The 20,357-nt window shown below is 48.4% G+C and overlaps 14 non-coding genes across 14 annotated transcripts; all 14 read right to left on the reverse strand.

Moving 5' to 3' along the window:
• Positions 1-1,386: 1,386 nt before the first annotated feature.
• Positions 1,387-1,459, reverse strand: TRNAV-UAC (transfer RNA valine (anticodon UAC)). The gene has a single exon. It is a non-coding gene; the product is annotated as a tRNA-Val (tRNA).
• Positions 1,460-3,310: 1,851 nt separating this feature from the next.
• Positions 3,311-3,383, reverse strand: TRNAV-AAC (transfer RNA valine (anticodon AAC)). Its single transcript has one exon. It is a non-coding gene; the product is annotated as a tRNA-Val (tRNA).
• Positions 3,384-4,904: 1,521 nt separating this feature from the next.
• Positions 4,905-4,977, reverse strand: TRNAV-UAC (transfer RNA valine (anticodon UAC)). Its single transcript has one exon. It is a non-coding gene; the product is annotated as a tRNA-Val (tRNA).
• A 1,852-nt stretch (positions 4,978-6,829) lies between these two features.
• Positions 6,830-6,902, reverse strand: TRNAV-AAC (transfer RNA valine (anticodon AAC)). Its single transcript has one exon. It is a non-coding gene; the product is annotated as a tRNA-Val (tRNA).
• A 1,521-nt stretch (positions 6,903-8,423) lies between these two features.
• TRNAV-UAC (transfer RNA valine (anticodon UAC)) lies at positions 8,424-8,496 on the reverse strand. The gene has a single exon. It is a non-coding gene; the product is annotated as a tRNA-Val (tRNA).
• Positions 8,497-8,940: 444 nt separating this feature from the next.
• On the reverse strand, positions 8,941-9,012 carry TRNAP-UGG (transfer RNA proline (anticodon UGG)). The gene has a single exon. It is a non-coding gene; the product is annotated as a tRNA-Pro (tRNA).
• A 1,336-nt stretch (positions 9,013-10,348) lies between these two features.
• Positions 10,349-10,421, reverse strand: TRNAV-AAC (transfer RNA valine (anticodon AAC)). Its single transcript has one exon. It is a non-coding gene; the product is annotated as a tRNA-Val (tRNA).
• A 1,521-nt stretch (positions 10,422-11,942) lies between these two features.
• TRNAV-UAC (transfer RNA valine (anticodon UAC)) lies at positions 11,943-12,015 on the reverse strand. Its single transcript has one exon. It is a non-coding gene; the product is annotated as a tRNA-Val (tRNA).
• Positions 12,016-12,459: 444 nt separating this feature from the next.
• On the reverse strand, positions 12,460-12,531 carry TRNAP-UGG (transfer RNA proline (anticodon UGG)). Its single transcript has one exon. It is a non-coding gene; the product is annotated as a tRNA-Pro (tRNA).
• A 1,336-nt stretch (positions 12,532-13,867) lies between these two features.
• Positions 13,868-13,940, reverse strand: TRNAV-AAC (transfer RNA valine (anticodon AAC)). Its single transcript has one exon. It is a non-coding gene; the product is annotated as a tRNA-Val (tRNA).
• Positions 13,941-15,461: 1,521 nt separating this feature from the next.
• Positions 15,462-15,534, reverse strand: TRNAV-UAC (transfer RNA valine (anticodon UAC)). The gene has a single exon. It is a non-coding gene; the product is annotated as a tRNA-Val (tRNA).
• A 1,852-nt stretch (positions 15,535-17,386) lies between these two features.
• TRNAV-AAC (transfer RNA valine (anticodon AAC)) lies at positions 17,387-17,459 on the reverse strand. Its single transcript has one exon. It is a non-coding gene; the product is annotated as a tRNA-Val (tRNA).
• A 1,521-nt stretch (positions 17,460-18,980) lies between these two features.
• On the reverse strand, positions 18,981-19,053 carry TRNAV-UAC (transfer RNA valine (anticodon UAC)). Its single transcript has one exon. It is a non-coding gene; the product is annotated as a tRNA-Val (tRNA).
• Positions 19,054-19,497: 444 nt separating this feature from the next.
• TRNAP-UGG (transfer RNA proline (anticodon UGG)) lies at positions 19,498-19,569 on the reverse strand. The gene has a single exon. It is a non-coding gene; the product is annotated as a tRNA-Pro (tRNA).
• Positions 19,570-20,357: the final 788 nt, after the last annotated feature.

Genomic DNA, 20,357 nt, shown 5'->3' on the forward strand with positions numbered 1-20,357 from the left:
TACACTCAGATGTACTGAAAAGTCACAGCTGCGGGTAGAGACAAATATCTGATGCCTAAATGCCTGAAACCAGAGCCTGTGAAAGCATCACACAGAGCACACTGAAAGCAAGCAGGAAGGAAGCCAAGGCATGGTGATCCTTTTTTTCTCCTGAGGCTAAAAATATTTTGCACAACAATGCTTTGAGTGGAATGAGGAATCTTCAAGCTTTGTGTATTTTGAGTAAAATTTGTGTGTTTTCTGCTAAAAAGGGTGTGTTGGGGATTTGGACCCGGACACCAACGAGCGAGGGCACAGAAGCACCACTGCTCAGACCCTGCTCCTAGGGTTGAGGGCAGAGAGTGGGCGAATACATCGCAAGGCAAGAAAATGCACATGGTTCTCTCTTCTGCAATATGACTAGAGTCATTTCCATGGTCATCATCGAACATGACATAAAACGCCTCTATCCTTTAGACCTTTTGGCCCATAATTACAAGAGGATGACTGAGTGAGACGCTCTGCCAAATTTGGCAGCCTCGCACTCAGTCATTTTCAAAATGCAGGGAAGCGCCGTATTTAGTAGAATACAGCGCACCCCTGTGCTTCCCTCTGCGCCAGCTCTAAATTAGCTGCCGAGCGCCAACGCAGCCATCCTTGCGCCATGGTACAAGGATGGCTGCGTTGAGGGGGAAATTGTTTTTGTTCAGGAAGGCACACCTTCCTGCACAACAGAAATCTTCAGTGGCGATATGTTCGTGCAGCACACATAGAAAGAGCAAAAATGAGGAGAAATGAAAACATTTCTGCTCGTTTCTCCACTATAACGACACCCATTGTATGGCGCTTGGATTTTGGCGCTGCCACAGATTTACAAAAACTCGTAAAACTGGAGCAGCATCAAAATGCTATGGTGTTGCAGTGGCCCACCCAGAGCAACGCCCATTGCACGCCCCTTCCAGGGAAAGGGCTGCGTGTGAAGGGGCCGTATTTACAAGGTGGTGTTAAGCCACAAAACGTGGTTGAACGGCGTCTTGTAAATACGGCACAGTACATAGTGCCACCGGGGCGTCACTAAAGATGATGTGCCGGTGGCGATAGGGCCTTGTAAGTCTGGCCCTTTCTTTGCTCAAGGTGTATGTTCTTGGTGAAGGTAGGAAAGCCATTTTCGCTCTCATACCTTCCTTCGCTGGCTTGACCACAGTAGGCCCAGGCTTCAATGGAAAGGTCAAAAAGGGAGCAACTGACTGCCGTAAGGTGTATCGTCTTCTCTTGGTGAGTTGAGACCGATGCCCTTGGAGCGTAGTACCTCACGATGGTGAGGGATAGACACAGCCTCTTTAATTTCAATTTACCTGTCAGGTGAGGTGGTAAATGCAAATAATGTGATAAAGCACAGCAACTTGCTGTTTCTGCCTGGCCTCGAACCAGGGACCTTTCGCGTGTAAGGCGAACGTGATAACCACTACACTACAGAAACAGACATGCCTGCTTACTTGCTTCATGTGGCTATGCATTGGACTGGAACCACTGCACTGGAAACAGACACACCTGCTTTCTTTATGTGGCTATGCTTTGGACTGGAATGCAAGGACTAAGGGACAATATTCATGACGCTCAAAGCTGAGCCTTTCTGACAGGATCTCTTCCTTTGGAAGAAAGGAACTGGGATCACTTTCATTCCAAGAGGTGATTTCAAAACCAGCCCTGCAATTACTTTGGAGAAGCACTGTGCATTTCATGTTCAACGAGAAGTGCTGCTCCAACACAAAAAAGCAGTTAGAAAGAAATCCCGCACTCCTTCATCATGCCGAACTGCCTCGACACCAGTAGAAAGCATGCAATGCATTCCACCATGGCATCTTACAAGAGTGGAAAGCAGAAATACTCCTGTTTAAAAACAGATCGAACCTATAAAGGCACGGGCTCTTCCGGGATTTGAACCCGGGACCTCTCACACCCAAAGCGAGAATCATACCCCTAGACCAACGAGCCTGCTGCTGCAAAAGCCTTTCAAACATCTTCTGAAGTGTCTTTGTGAAAAAGCAGGGCCACTTGGAGACTCTCCTTCTAAGCGTGCCATAGCAATTGATGTTTTGTGCCAAGGGTTTTTTTTTTGCCTCTAGCAAGGCAAGAGGTAGTCAAGAAGCCCTATGCTAGCAAGCTGAACTGTGGCGCTGACGAGAAAAGCAGACCCTTTCTGGTAGTTGTACGCCTCCGCAGGACCTGGGCCCTTGCACCGTAGACTTCCAGACCAGAAGCACTGAAGGGCCTGCCATCTCTTGCGCCTGAGCCAGAGGAGCATGCCTCTTGTATTCAAGCACACTTGCTCGCTCAGGGCTCGATCAGGCGCGATTTATATGAGTGCCTCACAGGCCTGAAACACTCACCTGGGAGACGCTGGGTGGCTGAATTCTCAGAATGGCCTTCGATAGGAAAATCACCTCCTTTCCTCCCGACTCATTTCAGAATTGGGTGAAAATCGCAAGACAGTGTTCAGGGGTGCATGGGTACTGCCTACTCCCAGCTGCCTCTCTGTCTTCTTCATGTTAATTTCAAGTCACAAGGAGGGACCATTGCCATTCTGCTCCGCCCACCTAACCAGGAAACCCAGGTTGAGCTTGTCTGCCTGTTGTTGTTGCAGGGGCAGTGCCTTCTCTGCCCAAAAGTGGCAGGAGAGCCTCACTTCAAACGATGGAATCAACTGCTTAAGTAGAAACCAGCATGGTAGTTACAGTGATAAGGTGCAGCTCTAACAGAAGGCGTGACTGAGATACCCCTTCCAGAAATACATGGAATGCTGATTGAGGGCCCAGCCGGAGGGTTGGTGGATTTCTTTTAATATGCTACAGCAGCTTGCAAAGATAGTGTTGTGGGGAGCTGGCTGTGCAAGCAGAGGAAGATTTAAGGGCAGAAAATAGACCTATCAGAAGTGCGATATGAACCCACAACTACATGAGCAAACCAGGATGCTTAGCTTAACTGAAGATCAAGCTCTCTTGAGGCTGCCGCCTTAGACCACTCGACCATCCTGACAGCTGAGTCTGTGTTTAGGTCTGACTCCTCAGTCTGCACTTGTCGATGCTGCCGCTTGCAATGTTCCTATCAAGGTGACAGGTTTAAAGGCCCCACAATATAACATGGCCAAGAAAAAAAAAAGTAAAAAACAGAATAAGAAACCAGGCACATGCACGACTACGCAAAGATGCAGATAACTTTTTACCGGCCTGCAATAGTAATACAAGTTTTACACAGGTCACAAGTTTTTAAAGGCCATCCCTGAGTGAGACTAAGCTTTTAGGGAGCAAACACAAAAGCAGACACTGCCCATTGTTTCTGCCCGGTCTCGAACCGGGGACCTTTCGCGTGTTAGGCGAACGTGATAACCACTACACTACAGAAACAAGCATGAGGGCTTGACTGAAGGAGCAAAATTCCCCTCATATGTTTGCCCGATTGCCTCTATACTTGATCAGCAGTTGCTCGCAAAGCGAGGAGTAAGTGTGAAAATTGCAGCGTTGTCAGCCAGCAAGCGTACACTCAGATGTACTGAAAAGTCACAGCTGCGGGTAGAGACAAATATCTGATGCCTAAATGCCTGAAACCAGAGCCTGTGAAAGCATCACACAGAGCACACTGAAAGCAAGCAGGAAGGAAGCCAAGGCATGGTGATCCTTTTTTTCTCCTGAGGCTAAAAATATTTTGCACAACAATGCTTTGAGTGGAATGAGGAATCTTCAAGCTTTGTGTATTTTGAGTAAAATTTGTGTGTTTTCTGCTAAAAAGGGTGTGTTGGGGATTTGGACCCGGACACCAACGAGCGAGGGCACAGAAGCACCACTGCTCAGACCCTGCTCCTAGGGTTGAGGGCAGAGAGTGGGCGAATACATCGCAAGGCAAGAAAATGCACATGGTTCTCTCTTCTGCAATATGACTAGAGTCATTTCCATGGTCGTCATCGAACATGACATAAAACGCCTCTATCCTTTAGACCTTTTGGCCCATAATTACAAGAGGATGACTGAGTGAGACGCTCTGCCAAATTTGGCAGCCTCGCACTCAGTCATTTTCAAAATGCAGGGAAGCGCCGTATTTAGTAGAATTCAGCGCACCCCTGTGCTTCCCTCTGCGCCAGCTCTAAATTAGCTGCCGAGCACCAACGCAGCCATCCTTGCGCCATGGTACAAGGATGGCTGCGTGGAGGGGGAAATTGTTTTTGTTCAGGAAGGCACACCTTCCTGCACAACAGAAATCTTCAGTGGCGATATGTTCGTGCAGCACACATAGAAAGAGCAAAAATGAGGAGAAATGAAAACATTTCTGCTCGTTTCTCCACTATAACGACACCCATTGTATGGCGCTTGGTTTTTGGCGCTGCCACAGATTTACAAAAACTCGTAAAACTGGAGCAGCATCAAAATGCTATGGTGTTGCAGTGGCCCACCCAGAGCAACGCCCATTGCACGCCCCTTCCAGGGAAAGGGCTGCGTGTGAAGGGGCCGTATTTACAAGATGGTGTTAAGCCACAAAACGTGGTTGAACGGCGTCTTGTAAATACGGCACAGTACATAGTGCCACCGGGGCGTCACTAAAGATGATGTGCCGGTGGCGATAGGGCCTTGTAAGTCTGGCCCTTTCTTTGCTCAAGGTGTATGTTCTTGGTGAAGGTAGGAAAGCCATTTTCGCTCTCATACCTTCCTTCCTTGGCTGGCTTGACCACAGTAGGCCCAGGCTTCAATGGAAAGGTCAAAAAGGGAGCAACTGACTGCCGTAAGGTGTATCGTCTTCTCTTGGTGAGTTGAGACCGATGCCCTTGGAGCGTAGTACCTCACGATGGTGAGGGATAGACACAGCCTCTTTAATTTCAATTTACCTGTCAGGTGAGGTGGTAAATGCAAATAATGTGATAAAGCACAGCAACTTGCTGTTTCTGCCTGGCCTCGAACCAGGGACCTTTCGCGTGTAAGGCGAACGTGATAACCACTACACTACAGAAACAGACATGCCTGCTTATTTGCTTCATGTGGCTATGCATTGGACTGGAACCACTGCACTGGAAACAGACACACCTGCTTTCTTTATGTGGCTATGCTTTGGACTGGAATGCAAGGACTAAGGGACAATATTCATGACGCTCAAAGCTGAGCCTTTCTGACAGGATCTCTTCCTTTGGAAGAAAGGAACTGGGATCACTTTCATTCCAAGAGGTGATTTCAAAACCAGCCCTGCAATTACTTTGGAGAAGCACTGTGCATTTCATGTTCCAACGAGAAGTGCTGCTCCAACACAAAAAAGCAGTTAGAAAGAAATCCCGCACTCCTTCATCATGCCGAACTGCCTCGACACCAGTAGAAAGCATGCAATGCATTCCACCATGGCATCTTACAAGAGTGGAAAGCAGAAATACTCCTGTTTAAAAACAGATCGAACCTATGAAGGCACGGGCTCGTCCGGGATTTGAACCCGGGACCTCTCACACCCAAAGTGAGAATCATATCCCTAGACCAACGAGCCTGCAGCTGCAAAAGCCTTTCAAACATCTTCTGAAGTGTCTTTGTGAAAAAGCAGGGCCACTTGGAGACTCTCCTTCTAAGCGTGCCATATCAATTGATGTTTTGTGCCAAGGGTTTTTTTTTTGCCTCTAGCAAGGCAAGAGGTAGTCAAGAAGCCCTATGCTAGCAAGCTGAACTGTGGCGCTGATGAGAAAAGCAGACCCTTTCTGGTAGTTGTATGCCTCCGCAGGACCTGGGCCCTTGCACCGTAGACTTCCAGACCAGAAGCACTGAAGGGCCTGCCATCTCTTGCGCCTGAGCCAGAGGAGCATGCCTCTTGTATTCAAGCACACTTGCTCGCTCAGTGCTCGATCAGGCGAGATTTATATGAGTGCCTCACAGGCCTGAAACACTCACCTGGGAGACGCGGGGTGGCTGAATTCCCAGAATGGCCTTCGATAGGAAAATCACCTCCTTTCCTCCCGACTCATTTCAGAATTGGGTGAAAATCGCAAGACAGTGTTCAGGGGTGCATGGGTACTGCCTACTCCCAGCTGCCTCTCTGTCTTCTTCATGTTAATTTCAAGTCACAAGGAGGGACCATTGCCATTCTGCTCCGCCCACCTAACCAGGAAACCCAGGTTGAGCTTGTCTGCCTGTTGTTGTTGCAGGGGCAGTGCCTTCTCTGCCCAAAAGTGGCAGGAGAGCCTCACTTCAAACGATGGAATCAACTGCTTAAGTAGAAACCAGCATGGTAGTTACAGTGATAAGGTGCAGCTCTAACAGAAGGCGTGACTGAGATGCCCCTTCCAGAAATACATGGAATGCTGATTGAGGGCCCAGCCGGAGGGTTGGTGGATTTCTTTTCATATGCTACAGCAGCTTGCAAAGATAGTGTTGTGGGGAGCTGGCTGTGCAAGCAGAGGAAGATTTAAGGGCAGAAAATAGACCTATCAGAAGTGCGATATGAACCCACAACTACATGAGCAAACCAGGATGCTTAGCTTAACTGAAGATCAAGCTCTCTTGAGGCTGCCGCCTTAGACCACTCGGCCATCCTGACAGCTGAGTCTGTGTTTAGGTCTGACTCCTCAGTCTGCACTTGTCGATGCTGCCGCTTGCAATGTTCCTATCAAGGTGACAGGTTTAAAGGCCCCACAATATAACATGGCCAAGAAAAAAAAAAGTAAAAAACAGAATAAGAAACCAGGCACATGCACGACTACGCAAAGATGCAGATAACTTTTTACCGGCCTGCAATAGTAATACAAGTTTTACACAGGTCACAAGTTTTTAAAGGCCATCCCTGAGTGAGACTAAGCTTTTAGGGAGCAAACACAAAAGCAGACACTGCCCATTGTTTCTGCCCGGTCTCGAACCGGGGACCTTTCGCGTGTTAGGCGAACGTGATAACCACTACACTACAGAAACAAGCATGAGGGCTTGACTGAAGGAGCAAAATTCCCCTCATATGTTTGCCCGATTGCCTCTATACTTGATCAGCAGTTGCTCGCAAAGCGAGGAGTAAGTGTGAAAATTGCAGCGTTGTCAGCCAGCAAGCGTACACTCAGATGTACTGAAAAGTCACAGCTGCGGGTAGAGACAAATATCTGATGCCTAAATGCCTGAAACCAGAGCCTGTGAAAGCATCACACAGAGCACACTGAAAGCAAGCAGGAAGGAAGCCAAGGCATGGTGATCCTTTTTTTCTCCTGAGGCTAAAAATATTTTGCACAACAATGCTTTGAGTGGAATGAGGAATCTTCAAGCTTTGTGTATTTTGAGTAAAATTTGTGTGTTTTCTGCTAAAAAGGGTGTGTTGGGGATTTGGACCCGGACACCAACGAGCGAGGGCACAGAAGCACCACTGCTCAGACCCTGCTCCTAGGGTTGAGGGCAGAGAGTGGGCGAATACATCGCAAGGCAAGAAAATGCACATGGTTCTCTCTTCTGCAATATGACTAGAGTCATTTCCATGGTCGTCATCGAACATGACATAAAACGCCTCTATCCTTTAGACCTTTTGGCCCATAATTACAAGAGGATGACTGAGTGAGACGCTCTGCCAAATTTGGCAGCCTCGCACTCAGTCATTTTCAAAATGCAGGGAAGCGCCGTATTTAGTAGAATTCAGCGCACCCCTGTGCTTCCCTCTGCGCCAGCTCTAAATTAGCTGCCGAGCACCAACGCAGCCATCCTTGCGCCATGGTACAAGGATGGCTGCGTGGAGGGGGAAATTGTTTTTGTTCAGGAAGGCACACCTTCCTGCACAACAGAAATCTTCAGTGGCGATATGTTCGTGCAGCACACATAGAAAGAGCAAAAATGAGGAGAAATGAAAACATTTCTGCTCGTTTCTCCACTATAACGACACCCATTGTATGGCGCTTGGTTTTTGGCGCTGCCACAGATTTACAAAAACTCGTAAAACTGGAGCAGCATCAAAATGCTATGGTGTTGCAGTGGCCCACCCAGAGCAACGCCCATTGCACGCCCCTTCCAGGGAAAGGGCTGCGTGTGACGGGGCCGTATTTACAAGGTGGTGTTAAGCCACAAAACGTGGTTGAACGGCGTCTTGTAAATACGGCACAGTACATAGTGCCACCGGGGCGTCACTAAAGATGATGTGCCGGTGGCGATAGGGCCTTGTAAGTCTGGCCCTTTCTTTGCTCAAGGTGTATGTTCTTGGTGAAGGTAGGAAAGCCATTTTCGCTCTCATACCTTCCTTCCTTGGCTGGCTTGACCACAGTAGGCCCAGGCTTCAATGGAAAGGTCAAAAAGGGAGCAACTGACTGCCGTAAGGTGTATCGTCTTCTCTTGGTGAGTTGAGACCGATGCCCTTGGAGCGTAGTACCTCACGATGGTGAGGGATAGACACAGCCTCTTTAATTTCAATTTACCTGTCAGGTGAGGTGGTAAATGCAAATAATGTGATAAAGCACAGCAACTTGCTGTTTCTGCCTGGCCTCGAACCAGGGACCTTTCGCGTGTAAGGCGAACGTGATAACCACTACACTACAGAAACAGACATGCCTGCTTACTTGCTTCATGTGGCTATGCATTGGACTGGAACCACTGCACTGGAAACAGACACACCTGCTTTCTTTATGTGGCTATGCTTTGGACTGGAATGCAAGGACTAAGGGACAATATTCATGACGCTCAAAGCTGAGCCTTTCTGACAGGATCTCTTCCTTTGGAAGAAAGGAACTGGGATCACTTTCATTCCAAGAGGTGATTTCAAAACCAGCCCTGCAATTACTTTGGAGAAGCACTGTGCATTTCATGTTCCAACGAGAAGTGCTGCTCCAACACAAAAAAGCAGTTAGAAAGAAATCCCGCACTCCTTCATCATGCCGAACTGCCTCGACACCAGTAGAAAGCATGCAATGCATTCCACCATGGCATCTTACAAGAGTGGAAAGCAGAAATACTCCTGTTTAAAAACAGATCGAACCTATGAAGGCACGGGCTCGTCCGGGATTTGAACCCGGGACCTCTCACACCCAAAGCGAGAATCATACCCCTAGACCAACGAGCCTGCTGCTGCAAAAGCCTTTCAAACATCTTCTGAAGTGTCTTTGTGAAAAAGCAGGGCCACTTGGAGACTCTCCTTCTAAGCGTGCCATAGCAATTGATGTTTTGTGCCAAGGGTTTTTTTTTTGCCTCTAGCAAGGCAAGAGGTAGTCAAGAAGCCCTATGCTAGCAAGCTGAACTGTGGCGCTGATGAGAAAAGCAGACCCTTTCCGGTAGTTGTACGCCTCCGCAGGACCTGGGCCCTTGCACCGTAGACTTCCAGACCAGAAGCACTGAAGGGCCTGCCATCTCTTGCGCCTGAGCCAGAGGAGCATGCCTCTTGTATTCAAGCACACTTGCTCGCTCAGTGCTCGATCAGGCGAGATTTATATGAGTGCCTCACAGGCCTGAAACACTCACCTGGGAGACGCTGGGTGGCTGAATTCCCAGAATGGCCTTCGATAGGAAAATCACCTCCTTTCCTCCCGACTCATTTCAGAATTGGGTGAAAATCGCAAGACAGTGTTCAGGGGTGCATGGGTACTGCCTACTCCCAGCTGCCTCTCTGTCTTCTTCATGTTAATTTCAAGTCACAAGGAGGGACCATTGCCATTCTGCTCCGCCCACCTAACCAGGAAACCCAGGTTGAGCTTGTCTGCCTGTTGTTGTTGCAGGGGCAGTGCCTTCTTTGCCCAAAAGTGGCAGGAGAGCCTCACTTCAAACGATGGAATCAACTGCTTAAGTAGAAACCAGCATGGTAGTTACAGTGATAAGGTGCAGCTCTAACAGAAGGCGTGACTGAGATGCCCCTTCCAGAAATACATGGAATGCTGATTGAGGGCCCAGCCGGAGGGTTGGTGGATTTCTTTTAATATGCTACAGCAGCTTGCAAAGATAGTGTTGTGGGGAGCTGGCTGTGCAAGCAGAGGAAGATTTAAGGGCAGAAAATAGACCTATCAGAAGTGCGATTTGAACCCACAACTACATGAGCTAACCAGGATGCTTAGCTTAACTGAAGATCAAGCTCTCTTGAGGCTGCCGCCTTAGACCACTCGACCATCCTGACAGCTGAGTCTGTGTTTAGGTCTGACTCCTCAGTCTGCACTTGTCGATGCTGCCGCTTGCAATGTTCCTATCAAGGTGACAGGTTTAAAGGCCCCACAATATAACATGGCCAAGAAAAAAAAAAGTAAAAAACAGAATAAGAAACCAGGCACATGCACGACTACGCAAAGATGCAGATAACTTTTTACCGGCCTGCAATAGTAATACAAGTTTTACACAGGTCACAAGTTTTTAAAGGCCATCCCTGAGTGAGACTAAGCTTTTAGGGAGCAAACACAAAAGCAGACACTGCCCATTGTTTCTGCCCGGTCTCGAACCGGGGACCTTTCGCGTGTTAGGCGAACGTGATAACCACTACACTACAGAAACAAGCATGAGGGCTTGACTGAAGGAGCAAAATTCCCCTCATATGTTTGCCCGATTGCCTCTATACTTGATCAGCAGTTGCTCGCAAAGCGAGGAGTAAGTGTGAAAATTGCAGCGTTGTCAGCCAGCAAGCGTACACTCAGATGTACTGAAAAGTCACAGCTGCGGGTAGAGACAAATATCTGATGCCTAAATGCCTGAAACCAGAGCCTGTGAAAGCATCACACAGAGCACACTGAAAGCAAGCAGGAAGGAAGCCAAGGCATGGTGATCCTTTTTTTCTCCTGAGGCTAAAAATATTTTGCACAACAATGCTTTGAGTGGAATGAGGAATCTTCAAGCTTTGTGTATTTTGAGTAAAATTTGTGTGTTTTCTGCTAAAAAGGGTGTGTTGGGGATTTGGACCCGGACACCAACGAGCGAGGGCACAGAAGCACCACTGCTCAGACCCTGCTCCTAGGGTTGAGGGCAGAGAGTGGGCGAATACATCGCAAGGCAAGAAAATGCACATGGTTCTCTCTTCTGCAATATGACTAGAGTCATTTCCATGGTCGTCATCGAACATGACATAAAACGCCTCTATCCTTTAGACCTTTTGGCCCATAATTACAAGAGGATGACTGAGTGAGACGCTCTGCCAAATTTGGCAGCCTCGCACTCAGTCATTTTCAAAATGCAGGGAAGCGCCGTATTTAGTAGAATTCAGCGCACCCCTGTGCTTCCCTCTGCGCCAGCTCTAAATTAGCTGCCGAGCACCAACGCAGCCATCCTTGCGCCATGGTACAAGGATGGCTGCGTGGAGGGGGAAATTGTTTTTGTTCAGGAAGGCACACCTTCCTGCACAACAGAAATCTTCAGTGGCGATATGTTCGTGCAGCACACATAGAAAGAGCAAAAATGAGGAGAAATGAAAACATTTCTGCTCGTTTCTCCACTATAACGACACCCATTGTATGGCGCTTGGTTTTTGGCGCTGCCACAGATTTACAAAAACTCGTAAAACTGGAGCAGCATCAAAATGCTATGGTGTTGCAGTGGCCCACCCAGAGCAACGCCCATTGCACGCCCCTTCCAGGGAAAGGGCTGCGTGTGACGGGGCCGTATTTACAAGGTGGTGTTAAGCCACAAAACGTGGTTGAACGGCGTCTTGTAAATACGGCACAGTACATAGTGCCACCGGGGCGTCACTAAAGATGATGTGCCGGTGGCGATAGGGCCTTGTAAGTCTGGCCCTTTCTTTGCTCAAGGTGTATGTTCTTGGTGAAGGTAGGAAAGCCATTTTCGCTCTCATACCTTCCTTCCTTGGCTGGCTTGACCACAGTAGGCCCAGGCTTCAATGGAAAGGTCAAAAAGGGAGCAACTGACTGCCGTAAGGTGTATCGTCTTCTCTTGGTGAGTTGAGACCGATGCCCTTGGAGCGTAGTACCTCACGATGGTGAGGGATAGACACAGCCTCTTTAATTTCAATTTACCTGTCAGGTGAGGTGGTAAATGCAAATAATGTGATAAAGCACAGCAACTCGCTGTTTCTGCCTGGCCTCGAACCAGGGACCTTTCGCGTGTAAGGCGAACATGATAACCACTACACTACAGAAACAGACATGCCTGCTTACTTGCTTCATGTGGCTATGCATTGGACTGGAACCACTGCACTGGAAACAGACACACCTGCTTTCTTTATGTGGCTATGCTTTGGACTGGAATGCAAGGACTAAGGGACAATATTCATGACGCTCAAAGCTGAGCCTTTCTGACAGGATCTCTTCCTTTGGAAGAAAGGAACTGGGATCACTTTCATTCCAAGAGGTGATTTCAAAACCAGCCCTGCAATTACTTTGGAGAAGCACTGTGCATTTCATGTTCCAACGAGAAGTGCTGCTCCAACACAAAAAAGCAGTTAGAAAGAAATCCCGCACTCCTTCATCATGCCGAACTGCCTCGACACCAGTAGAAAGCATGCAATGCATTCCACCATGGCATCTTACAAGAGTGGAAAGCAGAAATACTCCTGTTTAAAAACAGATCGAACCTATGAAGGCACGGGCTCGTCCGGGATTTGAACCCGGGACCTCTCACACCCAAAGCGAGAATCATACCCCTAGACCAACGAGCCTGCTGCTGCAAAAGCCTTTCAAACATCTTCTGAAGTGTCTTTGTGAAAAATCAGGGCCACTTGGAGACTCTCCTTCTAAGCGTGCCATAGCAATTGATGTTTTGTGCCAAGGGTTTTTTTTTTGCCTCTAGCAAGGCAAGAGGTAGTCAAGAAGCCCTATGCTAGCAAGCTGAACTGTGGCGCTGATGAGAAAAGCAGACCCTTTCTGGTAGTTGTACGCCTCCGCAGGACCTGGGCCCTTGCACCGTAGACTTCCAGACCAGAAGCACTGAAGGGCCTGCCATCTCTTGCGCCTGAGCCAGAGGAGCATGCCTCTTGTATTCAAGCACACTTGCTCGCTCAGTGCTCGATCAGGCGAGATTTATATGAGTGCCTCACAGGCCTGAAACACTCACCTGGGAGACGCGGGGTGGCTGAATTCCCAGAATGGCCTTCGATAGGAAAATCACCTCCTTTCCTCCCGACTCATTTCAGAATTGGGTGAAAATCGCAAGACAGTGTTCAGGGGTGCATGGGTACTGCCTACTCCCAGCTGCCTCTCTGTCTTCTTCATGTTAATTTCAAGTCACAAGGAGGGACCATTGCCATTCTGCTCCGCCCACCTAACCAGGAAACCCAGGTTGAGCTTGTCTGCCTGTTGTTGTTGCAGGGGCAGTGCCTTCTTTGCCCAAAAGTGGCAGGAGAGCCTCACTTCAAACGATGGAATCAACTGCTTAAGTAGAAACCAGCATGGTAGTTACAGTGATAAGGTGCAGCTCTAACAGAAGGCGTGACTGAGATGCCCCTTCCAGAAATACATGGAATGCTGATTGAGGGCCCAGCCGGAGGGTTGGTGGATTTCTTTTCATATGCTACAGCAGCTTGCAAAGATAGTGTTGTGGGGAGCTGGCTGTGCAAGCAGAGGAAGATTTAAGGGCAGAAAATAGACCTATCAGAAGTGCGATTTGAACCCACAACTACATGAGCAAACCAGGATGCTTAGCTTAACTGAAGATCAAGCTCTCTTGAGGCTGCCGCCTTAGACCACTCGGCCATCCTGACAGCTGAGTCTGTGTTTAGGTCTGACTCCTCAGTCTGCACTTGTCGATGCTGCCGCTTGCAATGTTCCTATCAAGGTGACAGGTTTAAAGGCCCCACAATATAACATGGCCAAGAAAAAAAAAAGTAAAAAACAGAATAAGAAACCAGGCACATGCACGACTACGCAAAGATGCAGATAACTTTTTACCGGCCTGCAATAGTAATACAAGTTTTACACAGGTCACAAGTTTTTAAAGGCCATCCCTGAGTGAGACTAAGCTTTTAGGGAGCAAACACAAAAGCAGACACTGCCCATTGTTTCTGCCCGGTCTCGAACCGGGGACCTTTCGCGTGTTAGGCGAACGTGATAACCACTACACTACAGAAACAAGCATGAGGGCTTGACTGAAGGAGCAAAATTCCCCTCATATGTTTGCCCGATTGCCTCTATACTTGATCAGCAGTTGCTCGCAAAGCGAGGAGTAAGTGTGAAAATTGCAGCGTTGTCAGCCAGCAAGCGTACACTCAGATGTACTGAAAAGTCACAGCTGCGGGTAGAGACAAATATCTGATGCCTAAATGCCTGAAACCAGAGCCTGTGAAAGCATCACACAGAGCACACTGAAAGCAAGCAGGAAGGAAGCCAAGGCATGGTGATCCTTTTTTTCTCCTGAGGCTAAAAATATTTTGCACAACAATGCTTTGAGTGGAATGAGGAATCTTCAAGCTTTGTGTATTTTGAGTAAAATTTGTGTGTTTTCTGCTAAAAAGGGTGTGTTGGGGATTTGGACCCGGACACCAACGAGCGAGGGCACAGAAGCACCACTGCTCAGACCCTGCTCCTAGGGTTGAGGGCAGAGAGTGGGCGAATACATCGCAAGGCAAGAAAATGCACATGGTTCTCTCTTCTGCAATATGACTAGAGTCATTTCCATGGTCGTCATCGAACATGACATAAAACGCCTCTATCCTTTAGACCTTTTGGCCCATAATTACAAGAGGATGACTGAGTGAGACGCTCTGCCAAATTTGGCAGCCTCGCACTCAGTCATTTTCAAAATGCAGGGAAGCGCCGTATTTAGTAGAATACAGCGCACCCCTGTGCTTCCCTCTGCGCCAGCTCTAAATTAGCTGCCGAGCACCAACGCAGCCATCCTTGCGCCATGGTACAAGGATGGCTGCGTGGAGGGGGAAATTGTTTTTGTTCAGGAAGGCACACCTTCCTGCACAACAGAAATCTTCAGTGGCGATATGTTCGTGCAGCACACATAGAAAGAGCAAAAATGAGGAGAAATGAAAACATTTCTGCTCGTTTCTCCACTATAACGACACCCATTGTATGGCGCTTGGTTTTTGGCGCTGCCACAGATTTACAAAAACTCGTAAAACTGGAGCAGCATCAAAATGCTATGGTGTTGCAGTGGCCCACCCAGAGCAACGCCCATTGCACGCCCCTTCCAGGGAAAGGGCTGCGTGTGACGGGGCCGTATTTACAAGGTGGTGTTAAGCCACAAAACGTGGTTGAACGGCGTCTTGTAAATACGGCACAGTACATAGTGCCACCGGGGCGTCACTAAAGATGATGTGCCGGTGGCGATAGGGCCTTGTAAGTCTGGCCCTTTCTTTGCTCAAGGTGTATGTTCTTGGTGAAGGTAGGAAAGCCATTTTCGCTCTCATACCTTCCTTCCTTGGCTGGCTTGACCACAGTAGGCCCAGGCTTCAATGGAAAGGTCAAAAAGGGAGCAACTGACTGCCGTAAGGTGTATCGTCTTCTCTTGGTGAGTTGAGACCGATGCCCTTGGAGCGTAGTACCTCACGATGGTGAGGGATAGACACAGCCTCTTTAATTTCAATTTACCTGTCAGGTGAGGTGGTAAATGCAAATAATGTGATAAAGCACAGCAACTTGCTGTTTCTGCCTGGCCTCGAACCAGGGACCTTTCGCGTGTAAGGCGAACGTGATAACCACTACACTACAGAAACAGACATGCCTGCTTACTTGCTTCATGTGGCTATGCATTGGACTGGAACCACTGCACTGGAAACAGACACACCTGCTTTCTTTATGTGGCTATGCTTTGGACTGGAATGCAAGGACTAAGGGACAATATTCATGACGCTCAAAGCTGAGCCTTTCTGACAGGATCTCTTCCTTTGGAAGAAAGGAACTGGGATCACTTTCATTCCAAGAGGTGATTTCAAAACCAGCCCTGCAATTACTTTGGAGAAGCACTGTGCATTTCATGTTCCAACGAGAAGTGCTGCTCCAACACAAAAAAGCAGTTAGAAAGAAATCCCGCACTCCTTCATCATGCCGAACTGCCTCGACACCAGTAGAAAGCATGCAATGCATTCCACCATGGCATCTTACAAGAGTGGAAAGCAGAAATACTCCTGTTTAAAAACAGATCGAACCTATAAAGACACGGGCTCTTCCGGGATTTGAACCCGGGACCTCTCACACCCAAAGCGAGAATCATACCCCTAGACCAACGAGCCTGCTGCTGCAAAAGCCTTTCAAACATCTTCTGAAGTGTCTTTGTGAAAAAGCAGGGCCACTCGGAGACTCTCCTTCTAAGCGTGCCATAGCAATTGATGTTTTGTGCCAAGGGTTTTTTTTTTGCCTCTAGCAAGGCAAGAGGTAGTCAAGAAGCCCTATGCTAGCAAGCTGAACTGTGGCGCTGACGAGAAAAGCAGACCCTTTCTGGTAGTTGTACGCCTCCGCAGGACCTGGGCCCTTGCACCGTAGACTTCCAGACCAGAAGCACTGAAGGGCCTGCCATCTCTTGCGCCTGAGCCAGAGGAGCATGCCTCTTGTATTCAAGCACACTTGCTCGCTCAGGGCTCGATCAGGCGAGATTTATATGAGTGCCTCACAGGCCTGAAACACTCACCTGGGAGACGCTGGGTGGCTGAATTCTCAGAATGGCCTTCAATAGGAAAATCACCTCCTTTCCTCCCGACTCATTTCAGAATTGGGTGAAAATCGCAAGACAGTGTTCAGGGGTGCATGGGTACTGCCTACTCCCAGCTGCCTCTCTGTCTTCTTCATGTTAATTTCAAGTCACAAGGAGGGACCATTGCCATTCTGCTCCGCCCACCTAACCAGGAAACCCAGGTTGAGCTTGTCTGCCTGTTGTTGTTGCAGGGGCAGTGCCTTCTCTGCCCAAAAGTGGCAGGAGAGCCTCACTTCAAACGATGGAATCAACTGCTTAAGTAGAAACCAGCATGGTAGTTACAGTGATAAGGTGCAGCTCTAACAGAAGGCGTGACTGAGATGCCCCTTCCAGAAATACATGGAATGCTGATTGAGGGCCCAGCCGGAGGGTTGGTGGATTTCTTTTAATATGCTACAGCAGCTTGCAAAGATAGTGTTGTGGGGAGCTGGCTGTGCAAGCAGAAGAAGATTTAAGGGCAGAAAATAGACCTATCAGAAGTGCGATATGAACCCACAACTACATGAGCAAACCAGGATGCTTAGCTTAACTGAAGATCAAGCTCTCTTGAGGCTGCCGCCTTAGACCACTCGACCATCCTGACAGCTGAGTCTGTGTTTAGGTCTGACTCCTCAGTCTGCACTTGTCGATGCTGCCGCTTGCAATGTTCCTATCAAGGTGACAGGTTTAAAGGCCCCACAATATAACATGGCCAAGAAAAAAAAAAGTAAAAAACAGAATAAGAAACCAGGCACATGCACGACTACGCAAAGATGCAGATAACTTTTTACCGGCCTGCAATAGTAATACAAGTTTTACACAGGTCACAAGTTTTTAAAGGCCATCCCTGAGTGAGACTAAGCTTTTAGGGAGCAAACACAAAAGCAGACACTGCCCATTGTTTCTGCCCGGTCTCGAACCGGGGACCTTTCGCGTGTTAGGCGAACGTGATAACCACTACACTACAGAAACAAGCATGAGGGCTTGACTGAAGGAGCAAAATTCCCCTCATATGTTTGCCCGATTGCCTCTATACTTGATCAGCAGTTGCTCGCAAAGCGAGGAGTAAGTGTGAAAATTGCAGCGTTGTCAGCCAGCAAGCGTACACTCAGATGTACTGAAAAGTCACAGCTGCGGGTAGAGACAAATATCTGATGCCTAAATGCCTGAAACCAGAGCCTGTGAAAGCATCACACAGAGCACACTGAAAGCAAGCAGGAAGGAAGCCAAGGCATGGTGATCCTTTTTTTCTCCTGAGGCTAAAAATATTTTGCACAACAATGCTTTGAGTGGAATGAGGAATCTTCAAGCTTTGTGTATTTTGAGTAAAATTTGTGTGTTTTCTGCTAAAAAGGGTGTGTTGGGGATTTGGACCCGGACACCAACGAGCGAGGGCACAGAAGCACCACTGCTCAGACCCTGCTCCTAGGGTTGAGGGCAGAGAGTGGGCGAATACATCGCAACCCAAGAAAATGCACATGGTTCTCTCTTCTGCAATATGACTAGAGTCATTTCCATGGTCGTCATCGAACATGACATAAAACGCCTCTATCCTTTAGACCTTTTGGCCCATAATTACAAGAGGATGACTGAGTGAGACGCTCTGCCAAATTTGGCAGCCTCGCACTCAGTCATTTTCAAAATGCAGGGAAGCGCCGTATTTAGTAGAATTCAGCGCACCCCTGTGCTTCCCTCTGCGCCAGCTCTAAATTAGCTGCCGAGCACCAACGCAGCCATCCTTGCGCCATGGTACAAGGATGGCTGCGTGGAGGGGGAAATTGTTTTTGTTCAGGAAGGCACACCTTCCTGCACAACAGAAATCTTCAGTGGCAATATGTTCGTGCAGCACACATAGAAAGAGCAAAAATGAGGAGAAATGAAAACATTTCTGCTCGTTTCTCCACTATAACGACACCCATTGTATGGCGCTTGGTTTTTGGCGCTGCCACAGATTTACAAAAACTCGTAAAACTGGAGCAGCATCAAAATGCTATGGTGTTGCAGTGGCCCACCCAGAGCAACGCCCATTGCACGCCCCTTCCAGGGAAAGGGCTGCGTGTGACGGGGCCGTATTTACAAGGTGGTGTTAAGCCACAAAACGTGGTTGAACGGCGTCTTGTAAATACGGCACAGTACATAGTGCCACCGGGGCGTCACTAAAGATGATGTGCCGGTGGCGATAGGGCCTTGTAAGTCTGGCCCTTTCTTTGCTCAAGGTGTATGTTCTTGGTGAAGGTAGGAAAGCCATTTTCGCTCTCATACCTTCCTTCCTTGGCTGGCTTGACCACAGTAGGCCCAGGCTTCAATGGAAAGGTCAAAAAGGGAGCAACTGACTGCCGTAAGGTGTATCGTCTTCTCTTGGTGAGTTGAGACCGATGCCCTTGGAGCGTAGTACCTCACGATGGTGAGGGATAGACACAGCCTCTTTAATTTCAATTTACCTGTCAGGTGAGGTGGTAAATGCAAATAATGTGATAAAGCACAGCAACTTGCTGTTTCTGCCTGGCCTCGAACCAGGGACCTTTCGCGTGTAAGGCAAACGTGATAACCACTACACTACAGAAACAGACATGCCTGCTTACTTGCTTCATGTGGCTATGCATTGGACTGGAACCACTGCACTGGAAACAGACACACCTGCTTTCTTTATGTGGCTATGCTTTGGACTGGAATGCAAGGACTAAGGGACAATATTCATGACGCTCAAAGCTGAGCCTTTCTGACAGGATCTCTTCCTTTGGAAGAAAGGAACTGGGATCACTTTCATTCCAAGAGGTGATTTCAAAACCAGCCCTGCAATTACTTTGGAGAAGCACTGTGCATTTCATGTTCCAACGAGAAGTGCTGCTCCAACACAAAAAAGCAGTTAGAAAGAAATCCCGCACTCCTTCATCATGCCGAACTGCCTCGACACCAGTAGAAAGCATGCAATGCATTCCACCATGGCATCTTACAAGAGTGGAAAGCAGAAATACTCCTGTTTAAAAACAGATCGAACCTATGAAGGCACGGGCTCGTCCGGGATTTGAACCCGGGACCTCTCACACCCAAAGCGAGAATCATACCCCTAGACCAACGAGCCTGCTGCTGCAAAAGCCTTTCAAACATCTTCTGAAGTGTCTTTGTGAAAAAGCAGGGCCACTTGGAGACTCTCCTTCTAAGCGTGCCATAGCAATTGATGTTTTGTGCCAAGGGTTTTTTTTTTGCCTCTAGCAAGGCAAGAGGTAGTCAAGAAGCCCTATGCTAGCAAGCTGAACTGTGGCGCTGATGAGAAAAGCAGACCCTTTCTGGTAGTTGTACGCCTCCGCAGGACCTGGGCCCTTGCACCGTAGACTTCCAGACCAGAAGCACTGAAGGGCCTGCCATCTCTTGCGCCTGAGCCAGAGGAGCATGCCTCTTGTATTCAAGCACACTTGCTCGCTCAGTGCTCGATCAGGCGAGATTTATATGAGTGCCTCACAGGCCTGAAACACTCACCTGGGAGACGCGGGGTGGCTGAATTCCCAGAATGGCCTTCGATAGGAAAATCACCTCCTTTCCTCCCGACTCATTTCAGAATTGGGTGAAAATCGCAAGACAGTGTTCAGGGGTGCATGGGTACTGCCTACTCCCAGCTGCCTCTCTGTCTTCTTCATGTTAATTTCAAGTCACAAGGAGGGACCATTGCCATTCTGCTCCGCCCACCTAACCAGGAAACCCAGGTTGAGCTTGTCTGCCTGTTGTTGTTGCAGGGGCAGTGCCTTCTCTGCCCAAAAGTGGCAGGAGAGCCTCACTTCAAATGATGGAATCAACTGCTTAAGTAGAAACCAGCATGGTAGTTACAGTGATAAGGTGCAGCTCTAACAGAAGGCGTGACTGAGATGCCCCTTC

This window comes from Pleurodeles waltl, chromosome 10 (genome assembly GCF_031143425.1).
Source record: "Pleurodeles waltl isolate 20211129_DDA chromosome 10, aPleWal1.hap1.20221129, whole genome shotgun sequence".
Lineage (NCBI taxonomy): Eukaryota > Metazoa > Chordata > Amphibia > Caudata > Salamandridae > Pleurodeles > Pleurodeles waltl.